The 17,002-nt window shown below is 41.9% G+C and overlaps 10 non-coding genes across 10 annotated transcripts; all 10 read left to right on the top strand.

Annotated features, from left to right (window-relative positions):
• Positions 1-1,154: 1,154 nt before the first annotated feature.
• Positions 1,155-1,227, top strand: TRNAM-CAU (transfer RNA methionine (anticodon CAU)). The gene has a single exon. It is a non-coding gene; the product is annotated as a tRNA-Met (tRNA).
• A 1,629-nt stretch (positions 1,228-2,856) lies between these two features.
• TRNAM-CAU (transfer RNA methionine (anticodon CAU)) lies at positions 2,857-2,929 on the top strand. The gene has a single exon. It is a non-coding gene; the product is annotated as a tRNA-Met (tRNA).
• Positions 2,930-4,560: 1,631 nt separating this feature from the next.
• Positions 4,561-4,633, top strand: TRNAM-CAU (transfer RNA methionine (anticodon CAU)). Its single transcript has one exon. It is a non-coding gene; the product is annotated as a tRNA-Met (tRNA).
• A 1,629-nt stretch (positions 4,634-6,262) lies between these two features.
• Positions 6,263-6,335, top strand: TRNAM-CAU (transfer RNA methionine (anticodon CAU)). The gene has a single exon. It is a non-coding gene; the product is annotated as a tRNA-Met (tRNA).
• Positions 6,336-7,965: 1,630 nt separating this feature from the next.
• TRNAM-CAU (transfer RNA methionine (anticodon CAU)) lies at positions 7,966-8,038 on the top strand. The gene has a single exon. It is a non-coding gene; the product is annotated as a tRNA-Met (tRNA).
• A 1,630-nt stretch (positions 8,039-9,668) lies between these two features.
• On the top strand, positions 9,669-9,741 carry TRNAM-CAU (transfer RNA methionine (anticodon CAU)). Its single transcript has one exon. It is a non-coding gene; the product is annotated as a tRNA-Met (tRNA).
• A 1,631-nt stretch (positions 9,742-11,372) lies between these two features.
• TRNAM-CAU (transfer RNA methionine (anticodon CAU)) lies at positions 11,373-11,445 on the top strand. Its single transcript has one exon. It is a non-coding gene; the product is annotated as a tRNA-Met (tRNA).
• Positions 11,446-13,074: 1,629 nt separating this feature from the next.
• Positions 13,075-13,147, top strand: TRNAM-CAU (transfer RNA methionine (anticodon CAU)). The gene has a single exon. It is a non-coding gene; the product is annotated as a tRNA-Met (tRNA).
• Positions 13,148-14,778: 1,631 nt separating this feature from the next.
• Positions 14,779-14,851, top strand: TRNAM-CAU (transfer RNA methionine (anticodon CAU)). The gene has a single exon. It is a non-coding gene; the product is annotated as a tRNA-Met (tRNA).
• Positions 14,852-16,481: 1,630 nt separating this feature from the next.
• Positions 16,482-16,554, top strand: TRNAM-CAU (transfer RNA methionine (anticodon CAU)). Its single transcript has one exon. It is a non-coding gene; the product is annotated as a tRNA-Met (tRNA).
• Positions 16,555-17,002: the final 448 nt, after the last annotated feature.

The raw sequence follows: 17,002 nt of genomic DNA, 5'->3' as shown, positions 1-17,002 counted from the left end.
GCAGATTATTACGTGCATTTTGCCTCGTTAGTGCAGCAGGTAGCGCGTCAGTCTCGTAATCTGAAGGTCATGAGTTCGATTCTCACATGGGGCACTGGTACCGTGTTTCCTTAACTGATTTTGCCACCATCTTGGCTAGAGAGTCACAGCTCTTTTCCATTCAGTAGCAAAACATCACCAATTGATGGAAGGGGAGCTCCAATGACAAACAGGGATAAAGGCTTGTTGAGTCCCTTAACACCCAGGAATTAAAAGTGAGAGATATGAATGGTTTGAGATATGACATCAAATAAGCTTTTGTGCAAATAAATATCCAAAAAACCTGGTGGTCTGCATTTTTGGCTGCAAAGAGCAGTTCCAACCTAAACTGATTCTGTCTGCAAGGCACGTGTTGGCTCTGGAATGTGGACACTAGTCCCCAAAAAAAAGTCTCTCCCATAGCAGGAATCGAACCAGTCAACCAGGAATACTAACTAAGTCTTTCTCCACATGGTGTAAGCAGTACAGTAAACAGCAAGACAGGTGTAAAAAAAAAAAAAAAAAAAAAAAAAAGAGTGTTTTGCTTTGAATACAAAACATCAACATTACAAGAGCTGAAACACGCTACATGGTCAAGGTTTTTGGCACGTCAGTTGAATAATTTGAAGATCATGAGTTTTTTGCTCACACGTGGCATCCTCCTTTTCTCAAGAGATTTTGTCACTAACTCTGAACTTTCCAATTCAGTTCTAAACTGTTTCCGATTAGAAAGAACATGGGAGCCCTAATGACAGACAGGACACATGGCTTGTTGAGTCCCTTGACACTTTTGTGTAAAACTGTGTAGTTGAAAAAGGCTTAAGCTATGAAACAAAAGGAAATCTTTTGCAAAAGTCATAATGCATCGCCAATGTTAAGTATTTTTGTTGCAAAGTGAAAATCTACCAGAAACATTTTTGATTGAAAAACACGTGTCAGTCTTTGAATGGTGGCAGTAGCTAAGATAAAGATGCATTCCCATACCGGGAGTCGAACCCAGGCCACCTGGGTGAGAGCCAGGAATCCTAACCGCTAGACCATATGGGAAAAGATGCACTAATGTCTCAGTGACATTATGAAAAAAAAAAGTTTTCTGCTATGCACAATAAACTTCTGCAGCTCTGCAGGTACAGCTTGCCTCGTTAGCGCAGTAGGTAGCGCGTCAGTCTCATAATCTGAAGGTCGTGAGTTCGAGCCTCACACGGGGCACTGTTCCCTCCTTTTCTCGAGAGATTTTGTCACCAACTTAGAACTTTTCCATTCAATTCTACAACTTTTTCCATTAGAAAGGAAATGGGAATCCAAATAACTTACCGGACCCATGAGTTGTTGAGTCCCTTGACACTTTAGTGTAAAAAGGGGTGGTTGAGAATGAGTTGAGCTACGAATCCAAATTGAATCTTGTGTGATGGGTCAGAATGAAGTGCCAAAACGCGGGCGTTCAGCATTTTTGCCTGAAAAAAACAAATCCTACTTGAAATACGTTTGACTAAAAAACACGCGTCAGTTTTTGAATGTTGGCAGCGGTGCAGAAAAGGATGCGTTCCCATACCAGTAGTCGAACCCGGGCCGCCTGGGTGAAAACCAGGAATCCTAACCGCTAGACCATATGGGAGAAGATGTACTGCCAGCTCACTTACAATATGAAAAAAAAGAGGTGTACTGCTTTGCACAAGCAACTTCCGCAGATTATTACGTGCATTTTGCCTCGTTAGCGCAGCAGGTAGCGCGTCAGTCTCGTAATCTGAAGGTCATGAGTTCGATTCTCACATGGGGCACTGGTACCGTGTTTCCTTAACTGATTTTGCCACCATCTTGGCTAGAGAGTCACAGCTCTTTTCCATTCAGTAGCAAAACATCACCAATTGATGGAAGGGGAGCTCCAATGACAAACAGGGATAAAGGCTTGTTGAGTCCCTTAACACCCAGGAATTAAAAGTGAGAGATATGAATGGTTTGAGATATGACATCAAATAAGCTTTTGTGCAAATAAATATCCAAAAAACCTGGTGGTCTGCATTTTTGGCTGCAAAGAGCAGTTCCAACCTAAACTGATTCTGTCTGCAAGGCACGTGTTGGCTCTGGAATGTGGACACTAGTCCCCAAAAAAAAGTCTCTCCCATAGCAGGAATCGAACCAGTCAACCAGGAATACTAACTAAGTCTTTCTCCACATGGTGTAAGCAGTACAGTAAACAGCAAGACAGGTGTAAAAAAAAAAAAAAAAAAAAAAAAAAGAGTGTTTTGCTTTGAATACAAAACATCAACATTACAAGAGCTGAAACACGCTACATGGTCAAGGTTTTTGGCACGTCAGTTGAATAATTTGAAGATCATGAGTTTTTTGCTCACACGTGGCATCCTCCTTTTCTCAAGAGATTTTGTCACTAACTCTGAACTTTCCAATTCAGTTCTAAACTGTTTCCGATTAGAAAGAACATGGGAGCCCTAATGACAGACAGGACACATGGCTTGTTGAGTCCCTTGACACTTTTGTGTAAAACTGTGTAGTTGAAAAAGGCTTAAGCTATGAAACAAAAGGAAATCTTTTGCAAAAGTCATAATGCATCGCCAATGTTAAGTATTTTTGTTGCAAAGTGAAAATCTACCAGAAACATTTTTGATTGAAAAACACGTGTCAGTCTTTGAATGGCGGCAGTAGCTAAGATAAAGATGCATTCCCATACCGGGAGTCGAACCCAGGCCACCTGGGTGAGAGCCAGGAATCCTAACCGCTAGACCATATGGGAAAAGATGCACTAATGTCTCAGTGACATTATGAAAAAAAAAAGTTTTCTGCTATGCACAATAAACTTCTGCAGATCTGCAGGTACAGCTTGCCTCGTTAGCGCAGTAGGTAGCGCGTCAGTCTCATAATCTGAAGGTCGTGAGTTCGAGCCTCACACGGGGCACTGTTCCCTCCTTTTCTCGAGAGATTTTGTCACCAACTTAGAACTTTTCCATTCAATTCTACAACTTTTTCCATTAGAAAGGAAATGGGAATCCAAATAACTTACCGGACCCATGAGTTGTTGAGTCCCTTGACACTTTAGTGTAAAAAGGGGTGGTTGAGAATGAGTTGAGCTACGAATCCAAATTGAATCTTGTGTGATGGGTCAGAATGAAGTGCCAAAACGCGGGCGTTCAGCATTTTTGCCTGAAAAAAACAAATCCTACTTGAAATACGTTTGACTAAAAAACACGCGTCAGTTTTTGAATGTTGGCAGCGGTGCAGAAAAGGATGCGTTCCCATACCAGTAGTCGAACCCGGGCCGCCTGGGTGAAAACCAGGAATCCTAACCGCTAGACCATATGGGAGAAGATGTACTGCCAGCTCACTTACAATATGAAAAAAAAGAGGTGTACTGCTTTGCACAAGCAACTTCCGCAGATTATTACGTGCATTTTGCCTCGTTAGCGCAGCAGGTAGCGCGTCAGTCTCGTAATCTGAAGGTCATGAGTTCGATTCTCACATGGGGCACTGGTACCGTGTTTCCTTAACTGATTTTGCCACCATCTTGGCTAGAGAGTCACAGCTCTTTTCCATTCAGTAGCAAAACATCACCAATTGATGGAAGGGGAGCTCCAATGACAAACAGGGATAAAGGCTTGTTGAGTCCCTTAACACCCAGGAACTAAAAGTGAGAGATATGAATGGTTTGAGATATGACATCAAATAAGCTTTTGTGCAAATAAATATCCAAAAAACCTGGTGGTCTGCATTTTTGGCTGCAAAGAGCAGTTCCAACCTAAACTGATTCTGTCTGCAAGGCACGTGTTGGCTCTGGAATGTGGACACTAGTCCCCAAAAAAAAGTCTCTCCCATAGCAGGAATCGAACCAGTCAACCAGGAATACTAACTAAGTCTTTCTCCACATGGTGTAAGCAGTACAGTAAACAGCAAGACAGGTGTAAAAAAAAAAAAAAAAAAAAAAAAAAAAGAGTGTTTTGCTTTGAATACAAAACATCAACATTACAAGAGCTGAAACACGCTACATGGTCAAGGTTTTTGGCACGTCAGTTGAATAATTTGAAGATCATGAGTTTTTTGCTCACACGTGGCATCCTCCTTTTCTCAAGAGATTTTGTCACTAACTCTGAACTTTCCAATTCAGTTCTAAACTGTTTCCGATTAGAAAGAACATGGGAGCCCTAATGACAGACAGGACACATGGCTTGTTGAGTCCCTTGACACTTTTGTGTAAAACTGTGTAGTTGAAAAAGGCTTAAGCTATGAAACAAAAGGAAATCTTTTGCAAAAGTCATAATGCATCGCCAATGTTAAGTATTTTTGTTGCAAAGTGAAAATCTACCAGAAACATTTTTGATTGAAAAACACGTGTCAGTCTTTGAATGGCGGCAGTAGCTAAGATAAAGATGCATTCCCATACCGGGAGTCGAACCCAGGCCACCTGGGTGAGAGCCAGGAATCCTAACCGCTAGACCATATGGGAAAAGATGCACTAATGTCTCAGTGACATTATGAAAAAAAAAAGTTTTCTGCTATGCACAATAAACTTCTGCAGATCTGCAGGTACAGCTTGCCTCGTTAGCGCAGTAGGTAGCGCGTCAGTCTCATAATCTGAAGGTCGTGAGTTCGAGCCTCACACGGGGCACTGTTCCCTCCTTTTCTCGAGAGATTTTGTCACCAACTTAGAACTTTTCCATTCAATTCTACAACTTTTTCCATTAGAAAGGAAATGGGAATCCAAATAACTTACCGGACCCATGAGTTGTTGAGTCCCTTGACACTTTAGTGTAAAAAGGGGTGGTTGAGAATGAGTTGAGCTACGAATCCAAATTGAATCTTGTGTGATGGGTCAGAATGAAGTGCCAAAACGCGGGCGTTCAGCATTTTTGCCTGAAAAAAACAAATCCTACTTGAAATACGTTTGACTAAAAAACACGCGTCAGTTTTTGAATGTTGGCAGCGGTGCAGAAAAGGATGCGTTCCCATACCAGTAGTCGAACCCGGGCCGCCTGGGTGAAAACCAGGAATCCTAACCGCTAGACCATATGGGAGAAGATGTACTGCCAGCTCACTTACAATATGAAAAAAAAGAGGTGTACTGCTTTGCACAAGCAACTTCCGCAGATTATTACGTGCATTTTGCCTCGTTAGCGCAGCAGGTAGCGCGTCAGTCTCGTAATCTGAAGGTCATGAGTTCGATTCTCACATGGGGCACTGGTACCGTGTTTCCTTAACTGATTTTGCCACCATCTTGGCTAGAGAGTCACAGCTCTTTTCCATTCAGTAGCAAAACATCACCAATTGATGGAAGGGGAGCTCCAATGACAAACAGGGATAAAGGCTTGTTGAGTCCCTTAACACCCAGGAATTAAAAGTGAGAGATATGAATGGTTTGAGATATGACATCAAATAAGCTTTTGTGCAAATAAATATCCAAAAAACCTGGTGGTCTGCATTTTTGGCTGCAAAGAGCAGTTCCAACCTAAACTGATTCTGTCTGCAAGGCACGTGTTGGCTCTGGAATGTGGACACTAGTCCCCAAAAAAAAGTCTCTCCCATAGCAGGAATCGAACCAGTCAACCAGGAATACTAACTAAGTCTTTCTCCACATGGTGTAAGCAGTACAGTAAACAGCAAGACAGGTGTAAAAAAAAAAAAAAAAAAAAAAAAAAGAGTGTTTTGCTTTGAATACAAAACATCAACATTACAAGAGCTGAAACACGCTACATGGTCAAGGTTTTTGGCACGTCAGTTGAATAATTTGAAGATCATGAGTTTTTTGCTCACACGTGGCATCCTCCTTTTCTCAAGAGATTTTGTCACTAACTCTGAACTTTCCAATTCAGTTCTAAACTGTTTCCGATTAGAAAGAACATGGGAGCCCTAATGACAGACAGGACACATGGCTTGTTGAGTCCCTTGACACTTTTGTGTAAAACTGTGTAGTTGAAAAAGGCTTAAGCTATGAAACAAAAGGAAATCTTTTGCAAAAGTCATAATGCATCGCCAATGTTAAGTATTTTTGTTGCAAAGTGAAAATCTACCAGAAACATTTTTGATTGAAAAACACGTGTCAGTCTTTGAATGGCGGCAGTAGCTAAGATAAAGATGCATTCCCATACCGGGAGTCGAACCCAGGCCACCTGGGTGAGAGCCAGGAATCCTAACCGCTAGACCATATGGGAAAAGATGCACTAATGTCTCAGTGACATTATGAAAAAAAAAAGTTTTCTGCTATGCACAATAAACTTCTGCAGATCTGCAGGTACAGCTTGCCTCGTTAGCGCAGTAGGTAGCGCGTCAGTCTCATAATCTGAAGGTCGTGAGTTCGAGCCTCACACGGGGCACTGTTCCCTCCTTTTCTCGAGAGATTTTGTCACCAACTTAGAACTTTTCCATTCAATTCTACAACTTTTTCCATTAGAAAGGAAATGGGAATCCAAATAACTTACCGGACCCATGAGTTGTTGAGTCCCTTGACACTTTAGTGTAAAAAGGGGTGGTTGAGAATGAGTTGAGCTACGAATCCAAATTGAATCTTGTGTGATGGGTCAGAATGAAGTGCCAAAACGCGGGCGTTCAGCATTTTTGCCTGAAAAAAACAAATCCTACTTGAAATACGTTTGACTAAAAAACACGCGTCAGTTTTTGAATGTTGGCAGCGGTGCAGAAAAGGATGCGTTCCCATACCAGTAGTCGAACCCGGGCCGCCTGGGTGAAAACCAGGAATCCTAACCGCTAGACCATATGGGAGAAGATGTACTGCCAGCTCACTTACAATATGAAAAAAAAGAGGTGTACTGCTTTGCACAAGCAACTTCCGCAGATTATTACGTGCATTTTGCCTCGTTAGCGCAGCAGGTAGCGCGTCAGTCTCGTAATCTGAAGGTCATGAGTTCGATTCTCACATGGGGCACTGGTACCGTGTTTCCTTAACTGATTTTGCCACCATCTTGGCTAGAGAGTCACAGCTCTTTTCCATTCAGTAGCAAAACATCACCAATTGATGGAAGGGGAGCTCCAATGACAAACAGGGATAAAGGCTTGTTGAGTCCCTTAACACCCAGGAACTAAAAGTGAGAGATATGAATGGTTTGAGATATGACATCAAATAAGCTTTTGTGCAAATAAATATCCAAAAAACCTGGTGGTCTGCATTTTTGGCTGCAAAGAGCAGTTCCAACCTAAACTGATTCTGTCTGCAAGGCACGTGTTGGCTCTGGAATGTGGACACTAGTCCCCAAAAAAAAGTCTCTCCCATAGCAGGAATCGAACCAGTCAACCAGGAATACTAACTAAGTCTTTCTCCACATGGTGTAAGCAGTACAGTAAACAGCAAGACAGGTGTAAAAAAAAAAAAAAAAAAAAAAAAAAAGAGTGTTTTGCTTTGAATACAAAACATCAACATTACAAGAGCTGAAACACGCTACATGGTCAAGGTTTTTGGCACGTCAGTTGAATAATTTGAAGATCATGAGTTTTTTGCTCACACGTGGCATCCTCCTTTTCTCAAGAGATTTTGTCACTAACTCTGAACTTTCCAATTCAGTTCTAAACTGTTTCCGATTAGAAAGAACATGGGAGCCCTAATGACAGACAGGACACATGGCTTGTTGAGTCCCTTGACACTTTTGTGTAAAACTGTGTAGTTGAAAAAGGCTTAAGCTATGAAACAAAAGGAAATCTTTTGCAAAAGTCATAATGCATCGCCAATGTTAAGTATTTTTGTTGCAAAGTGAAAATCTACCAGAAACATTTTTGATTGAAAAACACGTGTCAGTCTTTGAATGGCGGCAGTAGCTAAGATAAAGATGCATTCCCATACCGGGAGTCGAACCCAGGCCACCTGGGTGAGAGCCAGGAATCCTAACCGCTAGACCATATGGGAAAAGATGCACTAATGTCTCAGTGACATTATGAAAAAAAAAAGTTTTCTGCTATGCACAATAAACTTCTGCAGATCTGCAGGTACAGCTTGCCTCGTTAGCGCAGTAGGTAGCGCGTCAGTCTCATAATCTGAAGGTCGTGAGTTCGAGCCTCACACGGGGCACTGTTCCCTCCTTTTCTCGAGAGATTTTGTCACCAACTTAGAACTTTTCCATTCAATTCTACAACTTTTTCCATTAGAAAGGAAATGGGAATCCAAATAACTTACCGGACCCATGAGTTGTTGAGTCCCTTGACACTTTAGTGTAAAAAGGGGTGGTTGAGAATGAGTTGAGCTACGAATCCAAATTGAATCTTGTGTGATGGGTCAGAATGAAGTGCCAAAATGCGGGCGTTCAGCATTTTTGCCTGAAAAAAACAAATCCTACTTGAAATACGTTTGACTAAAAAACACGCGTCAGTTTTTGAATGTTGGCAGCGGTGCAGAAAAGGATGCGTTCCCATACCAGTAGTCGAACCCGGGCCGCCTGGGTGAAAACCAGGAATCCTAACCGCTAGACCATATGGGAGAAGATGTACTGCCAGCTCACTTACAATATGAAAAAAAAGAGGTGTACTGCTTTGCACAAGCAACTTCCGCAGATTATTACGTGCATTTTGCCTCGTTAGCGCAGCAGGTAGCGCGTCAGTCTCGTAATCTGAAGGTCATGAGTTCGATTCTCACATGGGGCACTGGTACCGTGTTTCCTTAACTGATTTTGCCACCATCTTGGCTAGAGAGTCACAGCTCTTTTCCATTCAGTAGCAAAACATCACCAATTGATGGAAGGGGAGCTCCAATGACAAACAGGGATAAAGGCTTGTTGAGTCCCTTAACACCCAGGAATTAAAAGTGAGAGATATGAATGGTTTGAGATATGACATCAAATAAGCTTTTGTGCAAATAAATATCCAAAAAACCTGGTGGTCTGCATTTTTGGCTGCAAAGAGCAGTTCCAACTTAAACTGATTCTGTCTGCAAGGCACGTGTTGGCTCTGGAATGTGGACACTAGTCCCCAAAAAAAAGTCTCTCCCATAGCAGGAATCGAACCAGTCAACCAGGAATACTAACTAAGTCTTTCTCCACATGGTGTAAGCAGTACAGTAAACAGCAAGACAGGTGTAAAAAAAAAAAAAAAAAAAAAAAAAAAGAGTGTTTTGCTTTGAATACAAAACATCAACATTACAAGAGCTGAAACACGCTACATGGTCAAGGTTTTTGGCACGTCAGTTGAATAATTTGAAGATCATGAGTTTTTTGCTCACACGTGGCATCCTCCTTTTCTCAAGAGATTTTGTCACTAACTCTGAACTTTCCAATTCAGTTCTAAACTGTTTCCGATTAGAAAGAACATGGGAGCCCTAATGACAGACAGGACACATGGCTTGTTGAGTCCCTTGACACTTTTGTGTAAAACTGTGTAGTTGAAAAAGGCTTAAGCTATGAAACAAAAGGAAATCTTTTGCAAAAGTCATAATGCATCGCCAATGTTAAGTATTTTTGTTGCAAAGTGAAAATCTACCAGAAACATTTTTGATTGAAAAACACGTGTCAGTCTTTGAATGGCGGCAGTAGCTAAGATAAAGATGCATTCCCATACCGGGAGTCGAACCCAGGCCACCTGGGTGAGAGCCAGGAATCCTAACCGCTAGACCATATGGGAAAAGATGCACTAATGTCTCAGTGACATTATGAAAAAAAAAAGTTTTCTGCTATGCACAATAAACTTCTGCAGATCTGCAGGTACAGCTTGCCTCGTTAGCGCAGTAGGTAGCGCGTCAGTCTCATAATCTGAAGGTCGTGAGTTCGAGCCTCACACGGGGCACTGTTCCCTCCTTTTCTCGAGAGATTTTGTCACCAACTTAGAACTTTTCCATTCAATTCTACAACTTTTTCCATTAGAAAGGAAATGGGAATCCAAATAACTTACCGGACCCATGAGTTGTTGAGTCCCTTGACACTTTAGTGTAAAAAGGGGTGGTTGAGAATGAGTTGAGCTACGAATCCAAATTGAATCTTGTGTGATGGGTCAGAATGAAGTGCCAAAACGCGGGCGTTCAGCATTTTTGCCTGAAAAAAACAAATCCTACTTGAAATACGTTTGACTAAAAAACACGCGTCAGTTTTTGAATGTTGGCAGCGGTGCAGAAAAGGATGCGTTCCCATACCAGTAGTCGAACCCGGGCCGCCTGGGTGAAAACCAGGAATCCTAACCGCTAGACCATATGGGAGAAGATGTACTGCCAGCTCACTTACAATATGAAAAAAAAGAGGTGTACTGCTTTGCACAAGCAACTTCCGCAGATTATTACGTGCATTTTGCCTCGTTAGCGCAGCAGGTAGCGCGTCAGTCTCGTAATCTGAAGGTCATGAGTTCGATTCTCACATGGGGCACTGGTACCGTGTTTCCTTAACTGATTTTGCCACCATCTTGGCTAGAGAGTCACAGCTCTTTTCCATTCAGTAGCAAAACATCACCAATTGATGGAAGGGGAGCTCCAATGACAAACAGGGATAAAGGCTTGTTGAGTCCCTTAACACCCAGGAATTAAAAGTGAGAGATATGAATGGTTTGAGATATGACATCAAATAAGCTTTTGTGCAAATAAATATCCAAAAAACCTGGTGGTCTGCATTTTTGGCTGCAAAGAGCAGTTCCAACCTAAACTGATTCTGTCTGCAAGGCACGTGTTGGCTCTGGAATGTGGACACTAGTCCCCAAAAAAAAGTCTCTCCCATAGCAGGAATCGAACCAGTCAACCAGGAATACTAACTAAGTCTTTCTCCACATGGTGTAAGCAGTACAGTAAACAGCAAGACAGGTGTAAAAAAAAAAAAAAAAAAAAAAAAAAAAGAGTGTTTTGCTTTGAATACAAAACATCAACATTACAAGAGCTGAAACACGCTACATGGTCAAGGTTTTTGGCACGTCAGTTGAATAATTTGAAGATCATGAGTTTTTTGCTCACACGTGGCATCCTCCTTTTCTCAAGAGATTTTGTCACTAACTCTGAACTTTCCAATTCAGTTCTAAACTGTTTCCGATTAGAAAGAACATGGGAGCCCTAATGACAGACAGGACACATGGCTTGTTGAGTCCCTTGACACTTTTGTGTAAAACTGTGTAGTTGAAAAAGGCTTAAGCTATGAAACAAAAGGAAATCTTTTGCAAAAGTCATAATGCATCGCCAATGTTAAGTATTTTTGTTGCAAAGTGAAAATCTACCAGAAACATTTTTGATTGAAAAACACGTGTCAGTCTTTGAATGGCGGCAGTAGCTAAGATAAAGATGCATTCCCATACCGGGAGTCGAACCCAGGCCACCTGGGTGAGAGCCAGGAATCCTAACCGCTAGACCATATGGGAAAAGATGCACTAATGTCTCAGTGACATTATGAAAAAAAAAAGTTTTCTGCTATGCACAATAAACTTCTGCAGATCTGCAGGTACAGCTTGCCTCGTTAGCGCAGTAGGTAGCGCGTCAGTCTCATAATCTGAAGGTCGTGAGTTCGAGCCTCACACGGGGCACTGTTCCCTCCTTTTCTCGAGAGATTTTGTCACCAACTTAGAACTTTTCCATTCAATTCTACAACTTTTTCCATTAGAAAGGAAATGGGAATCCAAATAACTTACCGGACCCATGAGTTGTTGAGTCCCTTGACACTTTAGTGTAAAAAGGGGTGGTTGAGAATGAGTTGAGCTACGAATCCAAATTGAATCTTGTGTGATGGGTCAGAATGAAGTGCCAAAACGCGGGCGTTCAGCATTTTTGCCTGAAAAAAACAAATCCTACTTGAAATACGTTTGACTAAAAAACACGCGTCAGTTTTTGAATGTTGGCAGCGGTGCAGAAAAGGATGCGTTCCCATACCAGTAGTCGAACCCGGGCCGCCTGGGTGAAAACCAGGAATCCTAACCGCTAGACCATATGGGAGAAGATGTACTGCCAGCTCACTTACAATATGAAAAAAAAGAGGTGTACTGCTTTGCACAAGCAACTTCCGCAGATTATTACGTGCATTTTGCCTCGTTAGCGCAGCAGGTAGCGCGTCAGTCTCGTAATCTGAAGGTCATGAGTTCGATTCTCACATGGGGCACTGGTACCGTGTTTCCTTAACTGATTTTGCCACCATCTTGGCTAGAGAGTCACAGCTCTTTTCCATTCAGTAGCAAAACATCACCAATTGATGGAAGGGGAGCTCCAATGACAAACAGGGATAAAGGCTTGTTGAGTCCCTTAACACCCAGGAATTAAAAGTGAGAGATATGAATGGTTTGAGATATGACATCAAATAAGCTTTTGTGCAAATAAATATCCAAAAAACCTGGTGGTCTGCATTTTTGGCTGCAAAGAGCAGTTCCAACCTAAACTGATTCTGTCTGCAAGGCACGTGTTGGCTCTGGAATGTGGACACTAGTCCCCAAAAAAAAGTCTCTCCCATAGCAGGAATCGAACCAGTCAACCAGGAATACTAACTAAGTCTTTCTCCACATGGTGTAAGCAGTACAGTAAACAGCAAGACAGGTGTAAAAAAAAAAAAAAAAAAAAAAAAAAGAGTGTTTTGCTTTGAATACAAAACATCAACATTACAAGAGCTGAAACACGCTACATGGTCAAGGTTTTTGGCACGTCAGTTGAATAATTTGAAGATCATGAGTTTTTTGCTCACACGTGGCATCCTCCTTTTCTCAAGAGATTTTGTCACTAACTCTGAACTTTCCAATTCAGTTCTAAACTGTTTCCGATTAGAAAGAACATGGGAGCCCTAATGACAGACAGGACACATGGCTTGTTGAGTCCCTTGACACTTTTGTGTAAAACTGTGTAGTTGAAAAAGGCTTAAGCTATGAAACAAAAGGAAATCTTTTGCAAAAGTCATAATGCATCGCCAATGTTAAGTATTTTTGTTGCAAAGTGAAAATCTACCAGAAACATTTTTGATTGAAAAACACGTGTCAGTCTTTGAATGGCGGCAGTAGCTAAGATAAAGATGCATTCCCATACCGGGAGTCGAACCCAGGCCACCTGGGTGAGAGCCAGGAATCCTAACCGCTAGACCATATGGGAAAAGATGCACTAATGTCTCAGTGACATTATGAAAAAAAAAAGTTTTCTGCTATGCACAATAAACTTCTGCAGATCTGCAGGTACAGCTTGCCTCGTTAGCGCAGTAGGTAGCGCGTCAGTCTCATAATCTGAAGGTCGTGAGTTCGAGCCTCACACGGGGCACTGTTCCCTCCTTTTCTCGAGAGATTTTGTCACCAACTTAGAACTTTTCCATTCAATTCTACAACTTTTTCCATTAGAAAGGAAATGGGAATCCAAATAACTTACCGGACCCATGAGTTGTTGAGTCCCTTGACACTTTAGTGTAAAAAGGGGTGGTTGAGAATGAGTTGAGCTACGAATCCAAATTGAATCTTGTGTGATGGGTCAGAATGAAGTGCCAAAACGCGGGCGTTCAGCATTTTTGCCTGAAAAAAACAAATCCTACTTGAAATACGTTTGACTAAAAAACACGCGTCAGTTTTTGAATGTTGGCAGCGGTGCAGAAAAGGATGCGTTCCCATACCAGTAGTCGAACCCGGGCCGCCTGGGTGAAAACCAGGAATCCTAACCGCTAGACCATATGGGAGAAGATGTACTGCCAGCTCACTTACAATATGAAAAAAAAGAGGTGTACTGCTTTGCACAAGCAACTTCCGCAGATTATTACGTGCATTTTGCCTCGTTAGCGCAGCAGGTAGCGCGTCAGTCTCGTAATCTGAAGGTCATGAGTTCGATTCTCACATGGGGCACTGGTACCGTGTTTCCTTAACTGATTTTGCCACCATCTTGGCTAGAGAGTCACAGCTCTTTTCCATTCAGTAGCAAAACATCACCAATTGATGGAAGGGGAGCTCCAATGACAAACAGGGATAAAGGCTTGTTGAGTCCCTTAACACCCAGGAACTAAAAGTGAGAGATATGAATGGTTTGAGATATGACATCAAATAAGCTTTTGTGCAAATAAATATCCAAAAAACCTGGTGGTCTGCATTTTTGGCTGCAAAGAGCAGTTCCAACCTAAACTGATTCTGTCTGCAAGGCACGTGTTGGCTCTGGAATGTGGACACTAGTCCCCAAAAAAAAGTCTCTCCCATAGCAGGAATCGAACCAGTCAACCAGGAATACTAACTAAGTCTTTCTCCACATGGTGTAAGCAGTACAGTAAACAGCAAGACAGGTGTAAAAAAAAAAAAAAAAAAAAAAAAAAAAGAGTGTTTTGCTTTGAATACAAAACATCAACATTACAAGAGCTGAAACACGCTACATGGTCAAGGTTTTTGGCACGTCAGTTGAATAATTTGAAGATCATGAGTTTTTTGCTCACACGTGGCATCCTCCTTTTCTCAAGAGATTTTGTCACTAACTCTGAACTTTCCAATTCAGTTCTAAACTGTTTCCGATTAGAAAGAACATGGGAGCCCTAATGACAGACAGGACACATGGCTTGTTGAGTCCCTTGACACTTTTGTGTAAAACTGTGTAGTTGAAAAAGGCTTAAGCTATGAAACAAAAGGAAATCTTTTGCAAAAGTCATAATGCATCGCCAATGTTAAGTATTTTTGTTGCAAAGTGAAAATCTACCAGAAACATTTTTGATTGAAAAACACGTGTCAGTCTTTGAATGGCGGCAGTAGCTAAGATAAAGATGCATTCCCATACCGGGAGTCGAACCCAGGCCACCTGGGTGAGAGCCAGGAATCCTAACCGCTAGACCATATGGGAAAAGATGCACTAATGTCTCAGTGACATTATGAAAAAAAAAAGTTTTCTGCTATGCACAATAAACTTCTGCAGATCTGCAGGTACAGCTTGCCTCGTTAGCGCAGTAGGTAGCGCGTCAGTCTCATAATCTGAAGGTCGTGAGTTCGAGCCTCACACGGGGCACTGTTCCCTCCTTTTCTCGAGAGATTTTGTCACCAACTTAGAACTTTTCCATTCAATTCTACAACTTTTTCCATTAGAAAGGAAATGGGAATCCAAATAACTTACCGGACCCATGAGTTGTTGAGTCCCTTGACACTTTAGTGTAAAAAGGGGTGGTTGAGAATGAGTTGAGCTACGAATCCAAATTGAATCTTGTGTGATGGGTCAGAATGAAGTGCCAAAACGCGGGCGTTCAGCATTTTTGCCTGAAAAAAACAAATCCTACTTGAAATACGTTTGACTAAAAAACACGCGTCAGTTTTTGAATGTTGGCAGCGGTGCAGAAAAGGATGCGTTCCCATACCAGTAGTCGAACCCGGGCCGCCTGGGTGAAAACCAGGAATCCTAACCGCTAGACCATATGGGAGAAGATGTACTGCCAGCTCACTTACAATATGAAAAAAAAGAGGTGTACTGCTTTGCACAAGCAACTTCCGCAGATTATTACGTGCATTTTGCCTCGTTAGCGCAGCAGGTAGCGCGTCAGTCTCGTAATCTGAAGGTCATGAGTTCGATTCTCACATGGGGCACTGGTACCGTGTTTCCTTAACTGATTTTGCCACCATCTTGGCTAGAGAGTCACAGCTCTTTTCCATTCAGTAGCAAAACATCACCAATTGATGGAAGGGGAGCTCCAATGACAAACAGGGATAAAGGCTTGTTGAGTCCCTTAACACCCAGGAACTAAAAGTGAGAGATATGAATGGTTTGAGATATGACATCAAATAAGCTTTTGTGCAAATAAATATCCAAAAAACCTGGTGGTCTGCATTTTTGGCTGCAAAGAGCAGTTCCAACCTAAACTGATTCTGTCTGCAAGGCACGTGTTGGCTCTGGAATGTGGACACTAGTCCCCAAAAAAAAGTCTCTCCCATAGCAGGAATCGAACCAGTCAACCAGGAATACTAACTAAGTCTTTCTCCACATGGTGTAAGCAGTACAGTAAACAGCAAGACAGGTGTAAAAAAAAAAAAAAAAAAAAAAAAAAAGAGTGTTTTGCTTTGAATACAAAACATCAACATTACAAGAGCTGAAACACGCTACATGGTCAAGGTTTTTGGCACGTCAGTTGAATAATTTGAAGATCATGAGTTTTTTGCTCACACGTGGCATCCTCCTTTTCTCAAGAGATTTTGTCACTAACTCTGAACTTTCCAATTCAGTTCTAAACTGTTTCCGATTAGAAAGAACATGGGAGCCCTAATGACAGACAGGACACATGGCTTGTTGAGTCCCTTGACACTTTTGTGTAAAACTGTGTAGTTGAAAAAGGCTTAAGCTATGAAACAAAAGGAAATCTTTTGCAAAAGTCATAATGCATCGCCAATGTTAAGTATTTTTGTTGCAAAGTGAAAATCTACCAGAAACATTTTTGATTGAAAAACACGTGTCAGTCTTTGAATGGCGGCAGTAGCTAAGATAAAGATGCATTCCCATACCGGGAGTCGAACCCAGGCCACCTGGGTGAGAGCCAGGAATCCTAACCGCTAGACCATATGGGAAAAGATGCACTAATGTCTCAGTGACATTATGAAAAAAAAAAGTTTTCTGCTATGCACAATAAACTTCTGCAGATCTGCAGGTACAGCTTGCCTCGTTAGCGCAGTAGGTAGCGCGTCAGTCTCATAATCTGAAGGTCGTGAGTTCGAGCCTCACACGGGGCACTGTTCCCTCCTTTTCTCGAGAGATTTTGTCACCAACTTAGAACTTTTCCATTCAATTCTACAACTTTTTCCATTAGAAAGGAAATGGGAATCCAAATAACTTACCGGACCCATGAGTTGTTGAGTCCCTTGACACTTTAGTGTAAAAAGGGGTGGTTGAGAATGAGTTGAGCTACGAATCCAAATTGAATCTTGTGTGATGGGTCAGAATGAAGTGCCAAAATGCGGGCGTTCAGCATTTTTGCCTGAAAAAAACAAATCCTACTTGAAATACGTTTGACTAAAAAACACGCGTCAGTTTTTGAATGTTGGCAGCGGTGCAGAAAAGGATGCGTTCCCATACCAGTAGTCGAACCCGGGCCGCCTGGGTGAAAACCAGGAATCCTAACCGCTAGACCATATGGGAGAAGATGTACTGCCAGCTCACTTACAATATGAAAAAAAAGAG

This window comes from Phyllobates terribilis, unplaced genomic scaffold (genome assembly GCF_046119375.1).
Source record: "Phyllobates terribilis strain yellow unplaced genomic scaffold, ASM4611937v1 Scaffold_11__3_contigs__length_659146591, whole genome shotgun sequence".
NCBI classification, from domain to species: Eukaryota; Metazoa; Chordata; class Amphibia; order Anura; family Dendrobatidae; genus Phyllobates; species Phyllobates terribilis.
The sequence above is the reverse complement of the archived record's forward strand: the minus strand, read 5'-3'. Positions and strand labels throughout refer to the sequence as shown.